This window comes from Empidonax traillii, unplaced genomic scaffold (assembly GCF_003031625.1).
Source record: "Empidonax traillii isolate 1590-97213 ecotype Southwest subspecies unplaced genomic scaffold, ASM303162v1 scaffold709:size448171, whole genome shotgun sequence".
NCBI classification, from domain to species: domain Eukaryota; kingdom Metazoa; phylum Chordata; class Aves; order Passeriformes; family Tyrannidae; genus Empidonax; species Empidonax traillii.
Genome location: NW_020955902.1, coordinates 27023 through 44392, shown reverse-complemented (window position 1 = coordinate 44392; position 17370 = coordinate 27023). Strand labels below are relative to the sequence as shown.

Below are 17370 nucleotides of genomic sequence, written 5' to 3'. Positions count from 1 at the left end.
GAATAAGTTCTCCAAATGTGCAATTGATATTATTTGCAGTAAGTATTCCAGCCACACAGTGCTTCGTCATACATGGTTTGTAAGAATTTTGTGCTTTAGGGGAAAAGATAAAAGTTGTAGTCATATTTCCTCCCAAAGACATCACTTAGAAGAACTCTGGCACAGGATCTTCCCTTGTACCTTTCCTATCCCTTTACACTGAAAAAAAGAAAAAAAAAAAAAAGAAAAAAAAAAGGAAAAAAAAGAGTGATATGCCATCATGGAAGGAAAAAAAATACTCTGCCTTTTTAAAATCAAAGAGAAGGCAAAATGTTTTTTCCTATGTAACCTTAAAATAAAAATGTGACATTCAAAAGATGATCTAACAGCTGTGCACTCATCCTGATCCGTGGGACTGACTATGGCTAGTTTAGTCTTTAGTCATAGCTGAGCAGTGAAAGTAGTTCACTGGTTTTGATCTTTCCATACTCTGAGACAAACATGTCAATTACAGTTTGTTTTCTTGAAGCCAAAACTGTGGTGCTTTGCATTGTTTAGTACAGTAAACACTGAAAGAATCTGATGTTTGTTCTGAAGAGCTTATGATCTAATTGATCTTCACATGAGAAAAATGAAAAGGTCTTGCACTGAAGCTTATGGAACTCCTACACTGATTAGAGTCCAATTCAAGATCTATGATGAAAGCTTTTCTTTTGATCTCTGCACTAAAAAGATTATTCAGAAGCAGAGTGATATCTAAGAGACTAAGTGTTTTTGCTAAACTGTGTCAACAACTTTTCTTTAAAGCTTAGAGAAAATGCAGAAGAGGATAGGATTCATCCTCGAGCTCCAGTAACAGCTCTGAATGCTTTGTATGTTGTCTATTTAAAGCACAGAGCAGCAGAAAATACAAGTTAATAGCAACTGCCAAAAGATTTAAAATAAAACTTGAGAGCTTCAGTACCTGACAATCTTTTGATGACCTCCCATTTTTAATAGATACACATGCGGTACTTCATGTACTTAGCATAAATTGTAGTATTACCAAGGAACAAGTGGGTTTTTTCACTTATGCTTCCTTCTTTTTCAAAACTTGGTGATTCATGAAGCAATTTGTGAATGTCATTAAGATAATCATGCATTACTTAGGAACAGCCCTAATTAAATAAAAATTACTTTTTTTTGTAGAAATCTGTTTATGAAGTTCATGATTTTCTGCTGAAATCAAAGAAGTTACTACTGGAAAGCAAGCTCCTGCAGTGAATTTCAAAGCTTTTGTTCCAATTTCCATTTTAAGTTGATCACACTTTTAAGGCTCATCAATACTGTTTTCTAAGTTACTCTTACATACAACTCTTTGTCATGTGAGAATCAGGAACAATCATCAACATAAATACAATGCAATACCATTTTTTTAATACTTACTGAAGCTTTGCACAGCTTTGGAAATATTTTTGATGTATGTGAAACCAAAAAAAAAGCCAAAACAACACAAACACTCTGATCATCCAACTGAAAGACAGGTGGGTCAGAGGTCAGTGTAAGAAAAATACTGTTTTGATGAGTTCACAAAACAGTGTTGATAGGTCTTAACTATCTGAAACATCCACTGATTTTTACCTGTCAGTTTACGGAGAAAGCTAGACCAATGGCATGATATAAAATTGGAATACAGCCAAGTTCCTTTGTATCCTTTAACAGTACAGTTTTTTAGGTGACATTGAGTTCATAAGGTTAGAGCATACACTGTTTTTTGGTGTAAAATCGTGCTCCAGGAAAATGGATGTTTGCCTTGGACTGGAACAGTGAGAGGATGCATTAGAAAAAACAGTGGGAGTCATAGACTACGGGCTGTGCTGTTTTGAAAAGAGAGGGACTATTAACAGTCTAAAATACGGCAGGCTTGTGTTACAAGCTATGTAAGACTTTAAAAGAAGAAAAAGCTGCTTGTGTAGGAATAGAGAAGGAATGTATTTAATTTCAGGACAAACCCTTACAAAAGAATGAAATGCTCTGGTTGCCTCATTTGACCACTTTCAATCATTAATGTAAGAAGATGTTTGAAGTAATATATGAAACTAGTGATATCAGAATATTTCATCAAATTCACCTGTGTTTGTTTCATACATAAACAACTTTAAGTTTTCCCTCAAGTTATAAAAAATGATAAAACTACAGTCAAAGATGTATTTTATCAAATGATGAAAAAATAACCCTCATTTGGAAACTTCAGGGTGAAAAAGCTATTGGTTTTGAGACTGAAATGTCCTTTGAGGTATTTTTCTTGTGTAACTGATAGGTATTTAAAAGCATTGAATCATGGTTTTATTAATTTTATTGATTTGCTTGTTGACTTTAGAATATAAGAGTTTAATTTATGACCTTGCTACATGAGAGACAGGAACTGAGACAGTAGGAAGAACCTTACAAAACAGCAAGATACCTGGAATTCATCCTGAAATATTAATTATGCATCTGGCAGTACAAAAAGCCTGATTCATAGCCCATTGAAATAAATTAATTATGTATCTGGCAGACTCCAAAATCCACTGAAGCCAAAGGAAGTCTTAGGAGTCTTTGACTCCACTGGGCTCTGGATCAAACTGCAGGAGGACGAGCAGAATTAGGCAGAGAAGAACAGATCACCAGGCTTGCTGAGAGCAGAGCAAACTCAGATCAAGGAGATAAAAGCAGCAGGTGGCAGTGTGTAAACACCCCCAGGCCCTCAGAAATGTGTCTCTAACACTGCATGGAAGGGGAGGGGGCATGCCTCCCACTGCATTTGTAAGTGACCTGTCTACTTTTACTCTCTGTAAATCTCAGCGAGAGGTGACTAAGCATTTTGAAACAAATAGCTTCCTGGAGAAAGGATAAAGGTACGAAACCTCAGCTTAGTTGCTGGGTGTGATCACACCTGGGTTTCAACAGCCATGTACCTTCTAAAACTCTCATCAGAGCTCTGCCTAAGGCTCCTGGACAGTAAGCGGGTAGTTCAGCACATTTTGAACGAAGACAGCTAACAGCTGAGTGTCTTTCCCGTTTCAGGAAGGCACAGACAGATTATTGAGTTGTTCACACCAAATTGGAGAAGGTCTTTTTGTAGAGACCTCTAGGCACCTTCTAACCATCCTAGTTGTAATTTGTCTTGCTGTCATTAAAATGTTTTCAAGACTAAAATTAAAATATGCTGGACACTCCTGGGGGATGAAGGGAAGATTAAAATTAGAAATGTCTTCAATTAGAAGGAAACAATAAATACACAAATACCACCAAGCTTTTCTGTGCTTTCCTGCTTGTGCACTGCTTGCACATAATTCTTCTTTACTGAATAATGAGCAAAGAGGCTCCATTGCTTTGTGCCTTTGAAAGTCAAGTCAATTTTTAAATATTGTTTTAACTGAAACACAGTATGCCTTTTCAGTATGCAGTATCTGAGATATTTGCAGTAAAAGCAAAGTACCAAAAGCTTGAGTTTTGTACCATTTGATAGCTCCCACTGCTGTATAAGAACTGGAGAAGTGGGAGTCTAGGAGGTTCTTGGAGTGTTTGGAGGATAGCTCCTTGTCATGGCTGGTGAGCGAGCCTAACAGAGATGGGGCTGTGCTACTTCTGCTGTTTAAAAACAGAGAAGGGCTGGTGGGAGATGTCAGAGGCAATGTGGAGTACAGTGACAAAAAATGGGTAGAGTTTTCAATACTTGGAGGGATATCAACAAAACCTCTATCCTGGATTCCCAGAGAGCAGACTTTGACCTATTCACGAAGCTGCTTCAGAAACTGCCTTAAAAACAAAGGGGTCCGAGAAGGACGGACACAAAGGAAGAAATCTTGAAGGCACAGGAGCAGTCTGTCCCTATGTGCTGAAAGGAGAGCTAGCAGGGAAGACAACCAGCCAGGCTGGGTAGGGAGCTTTTGCAGGAACTTAGGGGAAAAAAACCCCTTGAAAAAAGGAGCAAGCAACTCAGGAAGTGTTTAAGGATGTTGTTCGGTCATGCAAAAGGAAATTAGAAAGGCAAAACACAATTTGAATTTAATTTGGCCACTTCTGTAAAGGATAATAAAAACTGGTTTTATAAATACATCAATAGCAAAAAGAGAGGCAAAGAAAACCTACAATATTTATTGGGCACAGGATGGAATATAGTTACAAAAGATAAGGAAAAGGCTGAGGTACTTACTACCTTCTTTGCCTCAGTTTTCAACAATAAGACAGGTCGTCGTCAGGACAACCAGACTTCTGCGCTGGTAAACAGGAATGGGGAGCTGAATAGCCCCTGTGTTATCCACAAGGAAACAGTTAGCGACCTTCTGAGCCACTTAGATGCTCACAGGTCTATGGGACCAGATGGAATCCATCTTAGGGTGATGAGGGAGCTGGTGGAAGAGCTCATCAAGCTGCTCTCCATCATTTATCGTCAGTCCTGGCTCACTGGGGAGGTCCCAGATGACTGGAAGTTGGGTAATGCGGGTAATAAGAAGGGCTTACAGGGGAATCCAGGAAACTACAGGCCTGCCAGTCTGACCTTGGTGCCTAGCAAGGTTATGGAACAGATCATCTTGAGTGGGATCACAGGGCAGCTACAGGATGGCCAGGGAATCAGACACAGCCTATTTAGGAGGGGCAGGTCCTGATTGACTAACCTGATCTCCTTTTGCGAGCAGGTGATTCACCTAGTGAATGAGGGGAAGACTGTGGATGTAGTCTGTCTGGACTTCAGCAAAACCTTTGACACTGTCTCCCATAGAATTTTCCTGAAAAAGCTGGCAACCCACAACTTGGACAGGGGCACTCTATGCTGGGTTAAGAACTGGCTGGATGATCAGGCCCAGAGAGTGGTGGTGAACAGGCCTGTTTAATATCAGTATTGATGATCTGGATGAGGGGATAGAGTCTACCATTAGCAAATTTGTAGATGACACCAAGTTTGGTGGGAGTGTTGATCTGCTGGAGGGTTGGAGGGCTCTGCAGAGGGACCTGGACAAACTGGAGAGTTGGGCTGAATCCAACAGTATGAGGTTCAACAAGACCAAATTCCATGTCCTGCCCTTTGGCCACAACAACCCCACATGTTGCTACAGGCTGGGCACAGAGTGGCTGGAGAGCAGCCAGGCAGAAAGGAAGCTGGGGGTGCTGACTGACAGGAAGCTGAACATGAGCCAGCAGTGTGCCCAGGTGGCCAAGAAGGCCAATGGCATCTTGGCCTGGATCAGGAATAGTGTGGCCAGCAGAACCAGAGAAGTGTTTCTTCCCTCATACTCAGCACTGGTGAGGCCACACCTGGAGTACTGTGTCCAGTTCTAGGCCCCTCAATTTAGGAAGGACATTGAGGTGCTGGAGTTGTGTCCAGAGAAGGGCAATGAGCTGGTGAAGGGTCTGGAGCACAAGTCCTATGGGGAGCAGCTGAGGGAGCTGAGGTTGTTTAGTCTGGAGAAGAGGAGGCTCAGGGGTGGCCTCATCACTGTCTACAACTACCTGAGAAGAGGTTGTAGCCAGGTGGGGGATCTATCTGTTCTCCCAGGCAACCAGCAGTAGGACAAAAGGGGAGTTAAGCTGAATCGAGGAGGTTTAGATTAGACATTAGGAAGTTCTTTACAGAATGAGTGATTGTGAATTTGAATGGGCTGCCCAGGGAGTTGGTGGAGTCACCATCCCTAGAAGTGTTTAAGAAAAGTGTTTAGGTGTTCACAGAAAGACTGGATGTGAGTGCCATGGTCTAGTTGACAAGGTGGTGTTAGGTTGTAGGTTGGACTCAATGATCTCAGAGGTCTTTTCTGTGGTTGATTCTGTGATAAACACTGTTTTTCTGGGTTTTTGTGTGTACATCTGTATGTAGACGAGATACAGACATAGCTATTTACAATAGTTTTTTTCATCTACATATAGATAAAAGTCTCAGAAGGGACAGCTATGAAACAAAATATACATGCGGACATAAAGGAGAACAAAATAAAATTAACAACCAAAACAAACCATAAATATTCCTGATGTCACAGTGTACAGTTATTGGCTGGGAAAGAATTATTTTTCTTCATATTAGCTTGTATGGGGCTAGCTTTTGGATTTGTGATGACAGCATGCTCTGCTGAGGGAAGCTGGAGGAAGGGAGGGATGTTTGGAGTGATGACGTTTGTCTTCTGAAGTTACCATTACGCATGATGAAGCCCTGCCTTCCTGGAGATGTCCAAAGACCTGCGTGCCTTTTAATTTTGTGTAAGAGATCAATACATATCAATATACATTACAATATTGAACACACAGCACTGTGAAATAAAGTAAAAATAAGAAAAAAAACAGGAAAGGAGAATAACAGTTGTAAGGTTCATTCCAATGACAATGAAAAATAGGAAGCCTCCAACAAAATTTTTAACACTGAAACAGAGTAAGAAATACTGATGGAGATCTACTATGACCTTAACAAGACTGTGAGATTACTAACAAACAAAGACTACAGTATATACTATTTAGTGTATTTTAGCATGGATACTTTCTGTTTTCTCTTTAGAAAAATAAAAACCTAAATCTGCTGTATTATTGATTCAGATTTGTGGGGGTTTTGATGTTGTTTATTTTTTTTTATTGGGATGGTGGTACAAATTAATCATCTAATATGATTATATGCTAAATGCCATAATTTGAAGTACTATAAATGCTCAAGTAAAAACTTTCTATGTTGAATAAAAATTGCATTAGAAACTCATGAAAATAAGAAAAAATAATATTGAGAGAAAAAAATCTGGTGATATTGTGGTTTTTTAAAAATAAATAACGTTAATATTTAATTTCTTTTTTTTTCCTCCAGAATGTATGGAGATGGTACACTCATATCAATTATCATAAAATCTTCAGTTTTATAAAGCTAGCTGTTTATAAATAAATTCATATACATTGTCATTCTTATCGTCTTGATTCAAACACTCAGAAAGACACTCAGATATCTGACATTTTCAAAAATATATCTTGAGCAGTTTTACTTATTGCTTTATAACAGGAGACTGTCATAGACCCTTACCTTCATTAATGTTATTTAACAGTTGTTACACTCTGGATTTAAGCTATAAGCTGCCCTGAGTGGTTACATTTTTATTTAAGACATTTTAAAAAACCTTTTGGTTCATTATAACCTCGCATTAGCATCCAGAGAAAGAGTCACACATTCTTCTCTCGGAGAAATTCTTTTAATTTAGTAAGAAAAATAAGATATTTTGGCAAAAGATTTTACAGGAGTAAAATACAACCAAGAAAAAACATTTCCCTAAAACACTCAGCACAAAAAACTGATTCCACAGGAAACACCCGCTACAACCATCAATATACCAGCTTTAGTAAAACACAATTCACCGGTGTTAAGTTACCCACAAGAGAAGGAAGAGGGTAAAAGAAGAGTGGACACTCCATCAATAAAATGGCTTTTCTTTATACATCTGCCTCATTAATTTTTAAATTTTCTGAAATGATCATGGTCTTGCTCTACTCAGTAATATTTATTCTGCTATAGAATGATTTCTATGAATTCCATATAAAAATATATTTTAAAAAATATGAGTGCAAAACCATGGGTTCTTACTCGGTATCATAGTAAATTTTAAAATCCAAGAACTTATACTAAAATGCTACATTCTTATTATCTGTACGTTGTAACACATAGTTATTCACTATGATTGTTGCTTCATTTTTCATTATATGTGTTATGAATTAACACAGAAAAAATAGAAATAACTGGATACCAAGGGAAATATAAAATCTACTAAAGAACTAACTTAAAAAAATGAATCTGTTGAATATTGAAAAGTTACAAGACCTAATTTAGAAAATGACAAAACCAGTATTAAAAGAGAATTGGTTTCCATCACTTCCATGTATTATTTCACTGCAAAGATTACAAATAAAAACATAAATGCTGTGCTAATGATTTTAAATAAAGCTAAAATCAAACAAGAAATCATGGGAATAACTTACACTAACCAAACAAGAAATTATAATAAATAACACCACGTCAATGCTCCAGTGCTGTAATGATTTTAAATTAGAAAAGCAACATTTACAGAACAGGTTACTCATTTAACATTTTTAGGATCTGTCAATAAAATCACTTTTGGCATGAAACAGCTATTTGTTTTGATTAAAGGAAAATCTCTCAATGAAAATGCTCAAACACCAGGAGGGGTTCTTGACTTGTTCAGTGCCTAGAGCATTCCTGCTTATCACAAGGGTTTGAGAAAGAAGCAACCAGTGCTTGAGGGTCTGAAAAAATGTCAGTGTGGTATGTAGATAGGCTGTTGAGATTACTGAAGAATGTTCTTTCAACGAAGGATGGAAAGCCAGAGATCTGATTAAGTCCTTGGCTGCAGTGTTTATGCTTACTTATAAAGTGCCATTTGATAGGCCCTAAGACTGCTCTCTGTTACTGAAATAATTTTTTATAGGGTCATTCACCTTGAGTAAAGCCGATATCACATAATGCTTAACACAGACTAGCTGGTTACCAGGATTTTGTATTATGGGTTTTGTGTTTGTTTTTTGGGGGAAGAATTTTTGTTTGCATAGTTAGGTTATTTGTGGGGTTTTCCTGTTAAAAATGTCATGTCTATGATAGACTCTGTGCACAAGTCAGTTTCTTCCACTCTGAGACATTTCCAGGCAAGAGAAATGTAATTCATATCAGCAATATAATGAATATAGCAATACAGCCCATCAGGTAATTCTCTACTTAGTAAAAATGTGTTACGTTTGCAATTCTCATTTACTTTGGCTGCTATAAAGCCTCTAACTAACCTTGCAAAGAGGTAAATTGTCATCTGGATGAAGAGCCTTTATCTTCAGGCACAATGTGGGCATAAAGTACTATGTTTAGTTACTTTTATTTTAGAGGTTAAAAAAACCTCAAGGAATTTACCATATAATCCTTAAAAAAAAAATTGTCATCAAGGCAGATATCATAGAACCATATTACTTAGTATCACATTAAAAGTAGAATATAATTGTAAAGGTCATAGGTCATGTGCTTTTTTTTTTTTTTTTTTCCCCCGGAAAATCACGAATAGACCAATACAAAGACCTTCTTTCTGAATAAAAGTGTTTATTCTGATTTGGATATTTTTTTATATTTTTCAGCCACAAGCCAAACACTTCAGTTTGGAAATGTGAAAATAAGCAAGTATTTATTTAATTCAGTATAATATGGATACTATATGTATCATTTAGCCAGCAGGTATAGCATAAAGAGAAAATAGCAATTAAAGACAACCAGATTATAGACCCAAGCCTGAGAAAGATGAGAGGTTTTATGGAAACCCAAGAGGGAAACAGGAATTCCTTGTCATTATGCCAGTATATGACCTAAAATTTCTTGTCCTTTTAGCAGATTTGAAATAGTTGAGTTGAAATTAACTATTTCTATTCATATTGTTTAAAAGATAGACTGATTAATAACTCTAACATAGGTTATAACTTCTATTTTAGACACTTGAATTCTATTTTGTTTCAACCATCTTCAGTTGATGTATGCATGTTGACTGCCCCATAAAAGGAACAAGCTGGTGTGCAGATCGAGTTGAATATTGTCTTTATTTGTACTGATATCTCAGTAGTTCATTTTTTGAATCGTGGGTACACAAGCTTCCAATAAGTGTTCATTTGCCATTGTATAGCAGTTATCCTTGATTACATGGAATTTGCTCCAGTCAGCAAGATCTTTTCAACAATTTGCAATAAAATGTTCAGAAAGTAATTCACTCACAAGAGTGAAGAAAAGTTGATCTGCATGCTGGAAGAAGATTATATCAGTATTATTTTCCTAAGATTAAGACACAAAACCAAGACATATACTATTAGAGAGACCATCCTTGGTTAGATCTTCAAGACATAGACCAGCATATGAGTTTACTCCACCATAGTGTAAATATCACCAAAAGGGCTTGGCAGCTCATGATAGTTACGATCTGACATACTGGATATGTTAGTTGCACTTTTATTTTCCTGTCACACTGAGGTACTTATGGATAAAAATGCAACTACATTGTATCTCCCATGGACTAGTGTGTTTTGCTTACACACATTTTTGCAGAAACTTTGTTTGTGTTTGTGAAAGAGTCTGTTGTGAGTGCATTTTATAATCAAGTTCTGGAAATAAAAACATCTGATTTATCTGACCCATCAAATAGGAGACAATTCAAATTGCAGCATTTGACAATAATTCAAAGTGTAAACAACATCAATATCAACAATGTGTTTAATAAATCTAAGGAAAATTTAAATAATCTCAAAATATAGTAACAACATGCATTTCAATGTTATAAACAATATATTTAAAGTATGTACGTAATGTGAATATAATGACAACATACAGTTCTGAATACTTTTTGCATTGTAAGCTTTTTTAAAAAAAATTGATTTGTTGTTCATGAATCACTCATGTCTGTACAATATTGCATAGTACGAAGTAACACTGTTGATACACCGGCTAAAGGTCCCACATGGCTAAAGGTCCCACATGTCAATATTCCTAACACTTGCATGCTAGGAGTTCCCATATAATTAATATGTTCCTTGTTTTCCTCAACAGAACCCTGTGCACTGTCTTATCATTATTTTTATACTCCCAAATAGCTTCATCTTTTGATCTTCTTCTGGTATTTCATTTTTCTAGTCTCTTACTTTGTTCAGAAATGCCTACACAGTAGAAACATACCCATTTTCATAAAATGAATTTGTATATAATATTTTTCCACTATGTAGACATCTGATTTGTCTAGCCCATCTGTTCTTTCTTATTTTCATTTCAATATTTGTCTTATTATTCCCACCCCACCTTCTTCCCTCACAGCTCACAATTTTTTGTAGTCCAAAATAGACCTTATTGCTGTTCCATCACTTATTGTCAAAGAGATTATGGAAATACATCTCTGGCCCTGTATGAAGCTTCACTTTCTTCAAAGCAGTATGACAGATGTGCTTATGGCTGGCAGCCATACCCTTAAGCCAAAGCAGTGATTGTTCCTGCCTGAACTGATTGGCCTTTTACCTGTATTGTGTTTTCACAGGTTTTTAAAAGGGAGTTGGAACCAGGTCTTAAGCAGGAGGGCAGATGAGCATCAGCAGCAGATGAAAATGATTCGTCTATGGATTTGGACCTATAAGAAGTCAAGAACTGGAATCAGGGCTAGAGAAGCTGATGATAAAGAAATATAGTAGAAGAAAAATATATTAATTTATCTTCAATTAAAAAAATGCATTCATTTTACGTCCACTTATCTACTTCTAATGCTGTATTTTTGTTCGGTTATTTTCCCTTCTAGACTGTTATATTTACATAGTTATATACCATATCATATATATAAATGCTCAGATACAAATATGTGGTCCCTTATGGAAATTAAGTTTATCAATATAGCAAATTTATATAATATATAAAATTGAAGTCAAAAAATTGATAGTTGTGACACAGCACAATTGCTTTCTCTAATTTGAGTGGCCTTGCTGTTTTTCCAGCTATCTTTGATTTTTGCAAAGATTCAGTAACCCAGTGGGCACCACTCTGTGGCTGTGTGCGTTTATATACTTTGGTCTTTCACCATTAGTAATTTCAGACACTTTCTGCTGGGAGCCACCACCAGCTGCTGCAGAGACTTTTACATATGGCATGAGAATATCTCACATGTATGTTATGGTCAGCTAAAATCTGTCTATCTTACTCTTATTTCCTACCCACCTTAGTCAATTGTGTCTTCCTCCTGTTTGTTAGTACATAGTCTGTTTTACATAGTTTGTCTGGCCTTCAGAGGAACTAGTACTGCACTGCATCTCCATTCTACACGTACTCTAACACTGAGGAGTGAAAAGCTCCACAGTGAGTGAATCTCCATATTTCTTACTGAAGTGTTGGTTTAATTTTAATATTTGTATAGCTCAGGTAGAAAGAAGCTCTGTTTAAACACACACTGCAGCTCCACTCACGATCTCTTGGTTTTCAAGTAAGTTTGTTTTTAATTTTTCTGTGTGAAAAAATTCTGACTATCTGAACCAAAGTAATATCAAAACTCCATAGTCTGCGTGTCAATACTATTGTTTTTCATTTTATTTCAGTTGTGCAGATAAGTTCAGAGTAGATTTATTTGTACAGGCAATAGAAGATAGAATTATCTTCCACATTAGATCTACATGTGAAAGCAAAATCCTGCACAAGGCAAAAGAAATCAAGCTTGTAGAAAGACAAGAAATAATATTCTTTTAAAAGAGACTGCCAGGGGACAAGGCTGTTTAAAATAGACAAGAAGACTGAGAGAGAGGAATTTTTTAAAATAAATAACAGATATGTAACTGAGCTCATAACTAAGAATCATTTTTTTTCTCTAAAATTTTAACTTGAACAACTTGCTCTAGATCACATACCTAATTTCTGGCATAGCTAAACCCAGATATTCTGAGAAATCTCAGTGGGCAAATTCTGTGATTTAAAAATATCCTTATTTATCTTCTGAAAATCCAACTACTAACGTACCACTTCTTATTGTCCTTCTGAAAATCCAGCTGAAGATCTTACTTGCTCTGTTTTGCATCTACATATTTCACAGATGACTGCAAAATCCTTTTCTTTAGCTGATGTAATGCACTGCATTTCTTTCTAGACAGTAGCCTCTACCAGTGAATATTATCAGTCTGAGTTCATTACCGTATTTTGCTCTGGTGGACTGACCTCTGTGAGCCCCTTTTCAGTGCATAAGCTTCTCTCCACATCCTTTTCCGTGTGTTAACTCTGTTATTCTGCGTTTGACACAACTGTGGAAATTTTAAGACATTTTTTTTTTTTTGTGGACATATTTAAAACTTCATCCTATTGAAAATCATCCACAAAGTAAATAAATCAAAGTGATATAAACACAAAAACCAGGAAACATTTTATACCTGACATCAGATCTGTGATATCCTCATCTTGCTTATTTAATGGAGGAGTAAGATATGATTTATATCTAGACACTGTTAATAACTGGAATCTAGAATTGTTTATACATTAAAAAACAAAACCAAAAACCACAAAATAAATTCTCCTTTACCCCTTTATGGTTGTTTGAGAAATAAGAGAAAGATAGAGGCAATTTGGTTTTCAAACTCTGCCTGTAAAGAAGATTTACTGTTTGGTTTCCTTTTTGTTGTGTTGTTTTTCTTATGTTCATTTATTTATTTATTTATTTTTGAGAGAAATTTAAAAAGCAAGTTAAAGGACCATACGTCATCCTGTCTTGCATGTAGGAGGAGATTCATATCACAAAACCCCCAGCTAAATAATCTCAACTAGTTTTCCATTCTTTCTGTATAATCACTGAAGAGAAAGGTAACTCAGGAGGGTAATTTTTCCTAAATGTTTTTTGTCCAGTGTTTATTTCAGCAAAAGCTGATAACAGCATAGATTTCCACTGAAAGTTATGATCCTGCACTTTTTGCATCCCATCTCTTCGCCAGCCTTTTTTCTCTCTCTCCTAGGTTTTGGATATAACCCTGACTGACTTGTGGAGTGAATTGAACAATATGGTGATCTAACTGCATACATGTATTTCTCCTTGCTATTTCTCCTAGCAATTGAAGATCCAAATGGGATTATTCATACCCTTCAGTTAATATGGACAGAAGTTCTGACAGGACTGCATCCTCTGAAATTGATTTGTTTGGAGTTTTTTTGAAAAAAAAAGGTATAAGTTCTAAGCTTCATATAGCTTCACCCAGCTGCAATGAGCAACTTGAAATATTGTGGCTTAACTAATTATTTGGATACAATCTTATGACCTTGTGCTTTCTTCTCTGTCTTTCAGCAATACACTAAATCTGCTCTTACATAGGAAGGTTAATATCAACTTGAACATTTTTTTCTCTGCTTTATTTTTCCTATAGCTTCTATAGAATATCACAGATGTCATGTTTTCTCAAACCAAAATCTACTTATAGATGATATAAAATAATTCAGTGATATGAGAAAATTGTTCAGATTTGGGAATTATGAAAAAAAATAGTGTTGGGGCACAGTTAATTTATATGACTTATATTCTAATAGGTCAATATTCAACTTTTTACTTAGGAAGCTTGAGTTTCATTCAAGTTGGAACTGGTTTGCAGCTCCATTTTTTTTATTCTGTAAAAGGAGCTATTGTATGCTCACTATTGTGAGAAAGTAAACTATGCAGATGCAAAGGCAATGGGATAGATTTGTGCCTATAAGAGCTTTTTCTACATGCATTGAATATTCTTCCATTGACTACAGTAAAAATGGGATTGCAGACTAAGCAATTAATATTCATGTCAATGTTTGGGACTTTTAAGACTACAGTAAATTAATGTTTTGTAACAGGCCTATGTAGCTGCAAAGGAAAGTATACCTTTAAAAAAACCTTTGAATAAGATAGTAATATTTTTTTTAAATTTCAGTTTTTCAGCAGAACTTCATTAAAATCTTGAGAATATGGTGTGTTTACATGGGTGGTAGCAAAACCTCCACCCAGACACTTGCTCTGTTGTGGGAACAAGCTGAGTCACCCTGCACCTGCATTCATTTAATTAGAATCCAAAAGGAGGGAAGACTTTGACTGGTGCTGTGAAAAAGAGAGTGCTGTGTTCTCAAAGCGGAACACCGCTTAACAGTCTGCATGGTCTGTATGGTTTCTCCGTGGCCGAAAACAGTCACAAAATGATAAGGTGTGAATGTGTGGGATCAAACCACCAGTTTAGCAAGATCCTCGGAATTCTGGTTAACTAAAGGACAACACCAGGTGCTGTTTTACAAAAGAAAATGAACAGAAGGGAAACGCAGAAAGAGATCTGTGGAGAAATCCCTAAACTGAATTCTGCGTGTGCAATCCCATTTCTTCATTGCCGAAACTCTGTCCTCGCAAAGGAATGCGGGAGAGAATCAAAAGAGCAAGAACAAGAAAACTTGTAGTTCAAGATAAAGATCAAGTGAAAGCATGGGAGACAGGAATAAGTTTAGTATGAACTGTTTAAGTTTGTCATTGATAAAACAGTTCTGGTCGATTTTGAAACCTATTAGACACATCAGTATGTATTTCATGTAAATTTCTTACAGCATTTCTTATATTTGATTTGTGAAGGCTGATTACGCATTGGGACAGTCTGCCCAGGGATATGGTGTGCTCACCATCCCTGAAGGGTTCCAAAAGCATGTGGAAGTGGCACCTGAGGACATGATTTAGTGGTGAATATGATGGGTTAACATACTGCTGAGTTAACACAGTGCTGGATTAGCAGTTGAACTCAATGATTTTGGAAGTCTTTTGCAATCTCAATGATTCTATAAGTAGTACAAATGGAATTGCTCACCACAACAAGATCAATGTCAAACCAGTCTCCAACCAAGAAATAATTTAGAAAAGCTCCCCTCTCAGTTTTATTACTGAGCATGACATATGGAATAGAATACCCCTTTGGTCAGTTGGCATCAGCTGTCACAGCTGGGTTCATCCACATTCCCTTGGCTCATCCCTAGCCTACTCTCTGAGGCACCAGAGCGAAAAAACAAAAGCCTTGAAGTTGTGCAAGTGTTGTTTGTCAGTAGCTAAAACATTAATTTTATGTTAGCTGAATCCCATTTTAAGGATATGCATAAGGCTTTGTGCAATATGCTTCAAAAGCAGCAAAAGGGCAAGTCAGGGAAAAGTTTACTGTTGCTTGCAGCTGGGCCTTGAATGGGAAAATCTTGTTCTTGTGCATTTCAGCCCCTGGCTGAGCCAGAAGCACTCCATCCCATCACTGTGAAGAAGATCATTTAGAGCTGTCACCACAAATAACTTCAGTTTCACAAGCATTGATGATGATCTCCTCTCCTACACATTTTGTCACTTTGAAGTGCTTTCAATATCCCTGGTTACAGATGAAATGATTTAAAAAAAAAAAAAAGTGCCTCTTGTGGAAACACAGGTTTTCAAACTTTTGCTTTGACAACTGGATGTTACATTAGAAATGAGATGACCGATGCTTCTAGTCCCTGTGAATAGGCAACAGCATTTTGCTTCTTCTCAGAAGTCATACATATTCTGATAACTGAAGCAATTTACTCATCTCAGAGGGTACTTGAACACCCAGCAGTAAACAAAGAACAATACTTATTACAATTGTGATTTCCCATTGTTTTGACTGAGAAAGTGTAATTAAAAAAAGGAAACTAGTTTGGTCTATTAAATTAATAATTATTTGCTATGAGTTTCTATATAGACTTCATAAGCTTGTCTGCTAGGGTAATTACTCCTCTTATCTGTCTTTACACAGGTAAATCCTGAAACTGGATGGCGTGCATCAAAATGATCTGCACTGGTGAGGAAAATGAGCAGATTACACAGGTGGAGGGCAAGTATAATGGATTCAGAAAAATAGACTAAAAAAGAAACTTAACTTGTTACATTTTATATATAATAAATAACACACTCCCTTCTTCAGATCCATGTGTTCTGCAACACTAGTGTGTGAGACTCATTAGATTGTTAGATTTCTTAAGGACTGCTTTGTGTTATGACAATAGGAAGTCGTAACAACTTGGAATTCAGAAGTGAGACTTCAGCATGGTAAGAGGCTAAGCCATCTTTCTGTTTGCTCTTTTGTTTTGGACTTACCTTGCACCAAACATAAGCCTGATCAGAAAAATCTCTGTGCGCTCAGAATTGGATTAAAGATTTATCTCTTGACTTTTTTTTTCTGTCAGGAGGAGTTCAGTATGGGCGGGCAGGGATTCAAGAACAAAAATAATAAGGAGAAGAAGCAGGCAGTGACAGGAGAGAGAAAGAGATGAAAAGATAATTTTAACAAACATTTCAATTTAATTTATAAGGAAAAGTGATGGATGTATTATTCTTTGTGTAGCAGCACAGGTAATTTTATCTATGTGGGATATCACAATGGTGGGTATGTCTTTTACTGTTACATGGGTCTCATCAAAATGCTTATGCTATTTTTTGGGGTAAAAGTTTATATTTCTTTCACATCAAAGTGAAGAGATTCCCTTTGTATTTTCCTTTTATTTTTATCCCAGAATGAGACTGCATTAAACTATCTAATTCCTTTTGATTTCCTGAAGTGTATTTTGAACTTCTGCTTCAAATTGCATTCCAGTTCCACAAAATGATTGTCAGTTAAATTTGAATTTTCTTTCTTCAACATTGCTACGAAACTTGCAAGATTACTGGAGATTTGACCCAGGGAAAAAATGCACTTCCACTATGTAATTTGGATAATTTCAGAGACACATCTCAGCAAATCCAATAGCTCAAGTGGGACCAGACTTTGATACACATACTCATTTTGCAGTTCCACTTAATTTTACAAGGAGTCCAGTAGAAATTAATGGACATGATTTTGTTATAATTTTCTTTATGTGCTAAATTATTTTGCCACTTCTGC

General features: G+C 36.3%; 1 long non-coding RNA gene across 1 annotated transcript; it reads right to left on the bottom strand.

The window, feature by feature from the left end:
- Positions 1-9078: 9078 nt before the first annotated feature.
- LOC114065888 lies at positions 9079-16931 on the bottom strand. Its single transcript, XR_003573067.1, has 3 exons — positions 16587-16931; positions 11000-11108; positions 9079-9772 (listed from the first exon to the last, which is right to left on the bottom strand). It is a non-coding gene; the product is annotated as an uncharacterized LOC114065888 (long non-coding RNA).
- Positions 16932-17370: the final 439 nt, after the last annotated feature.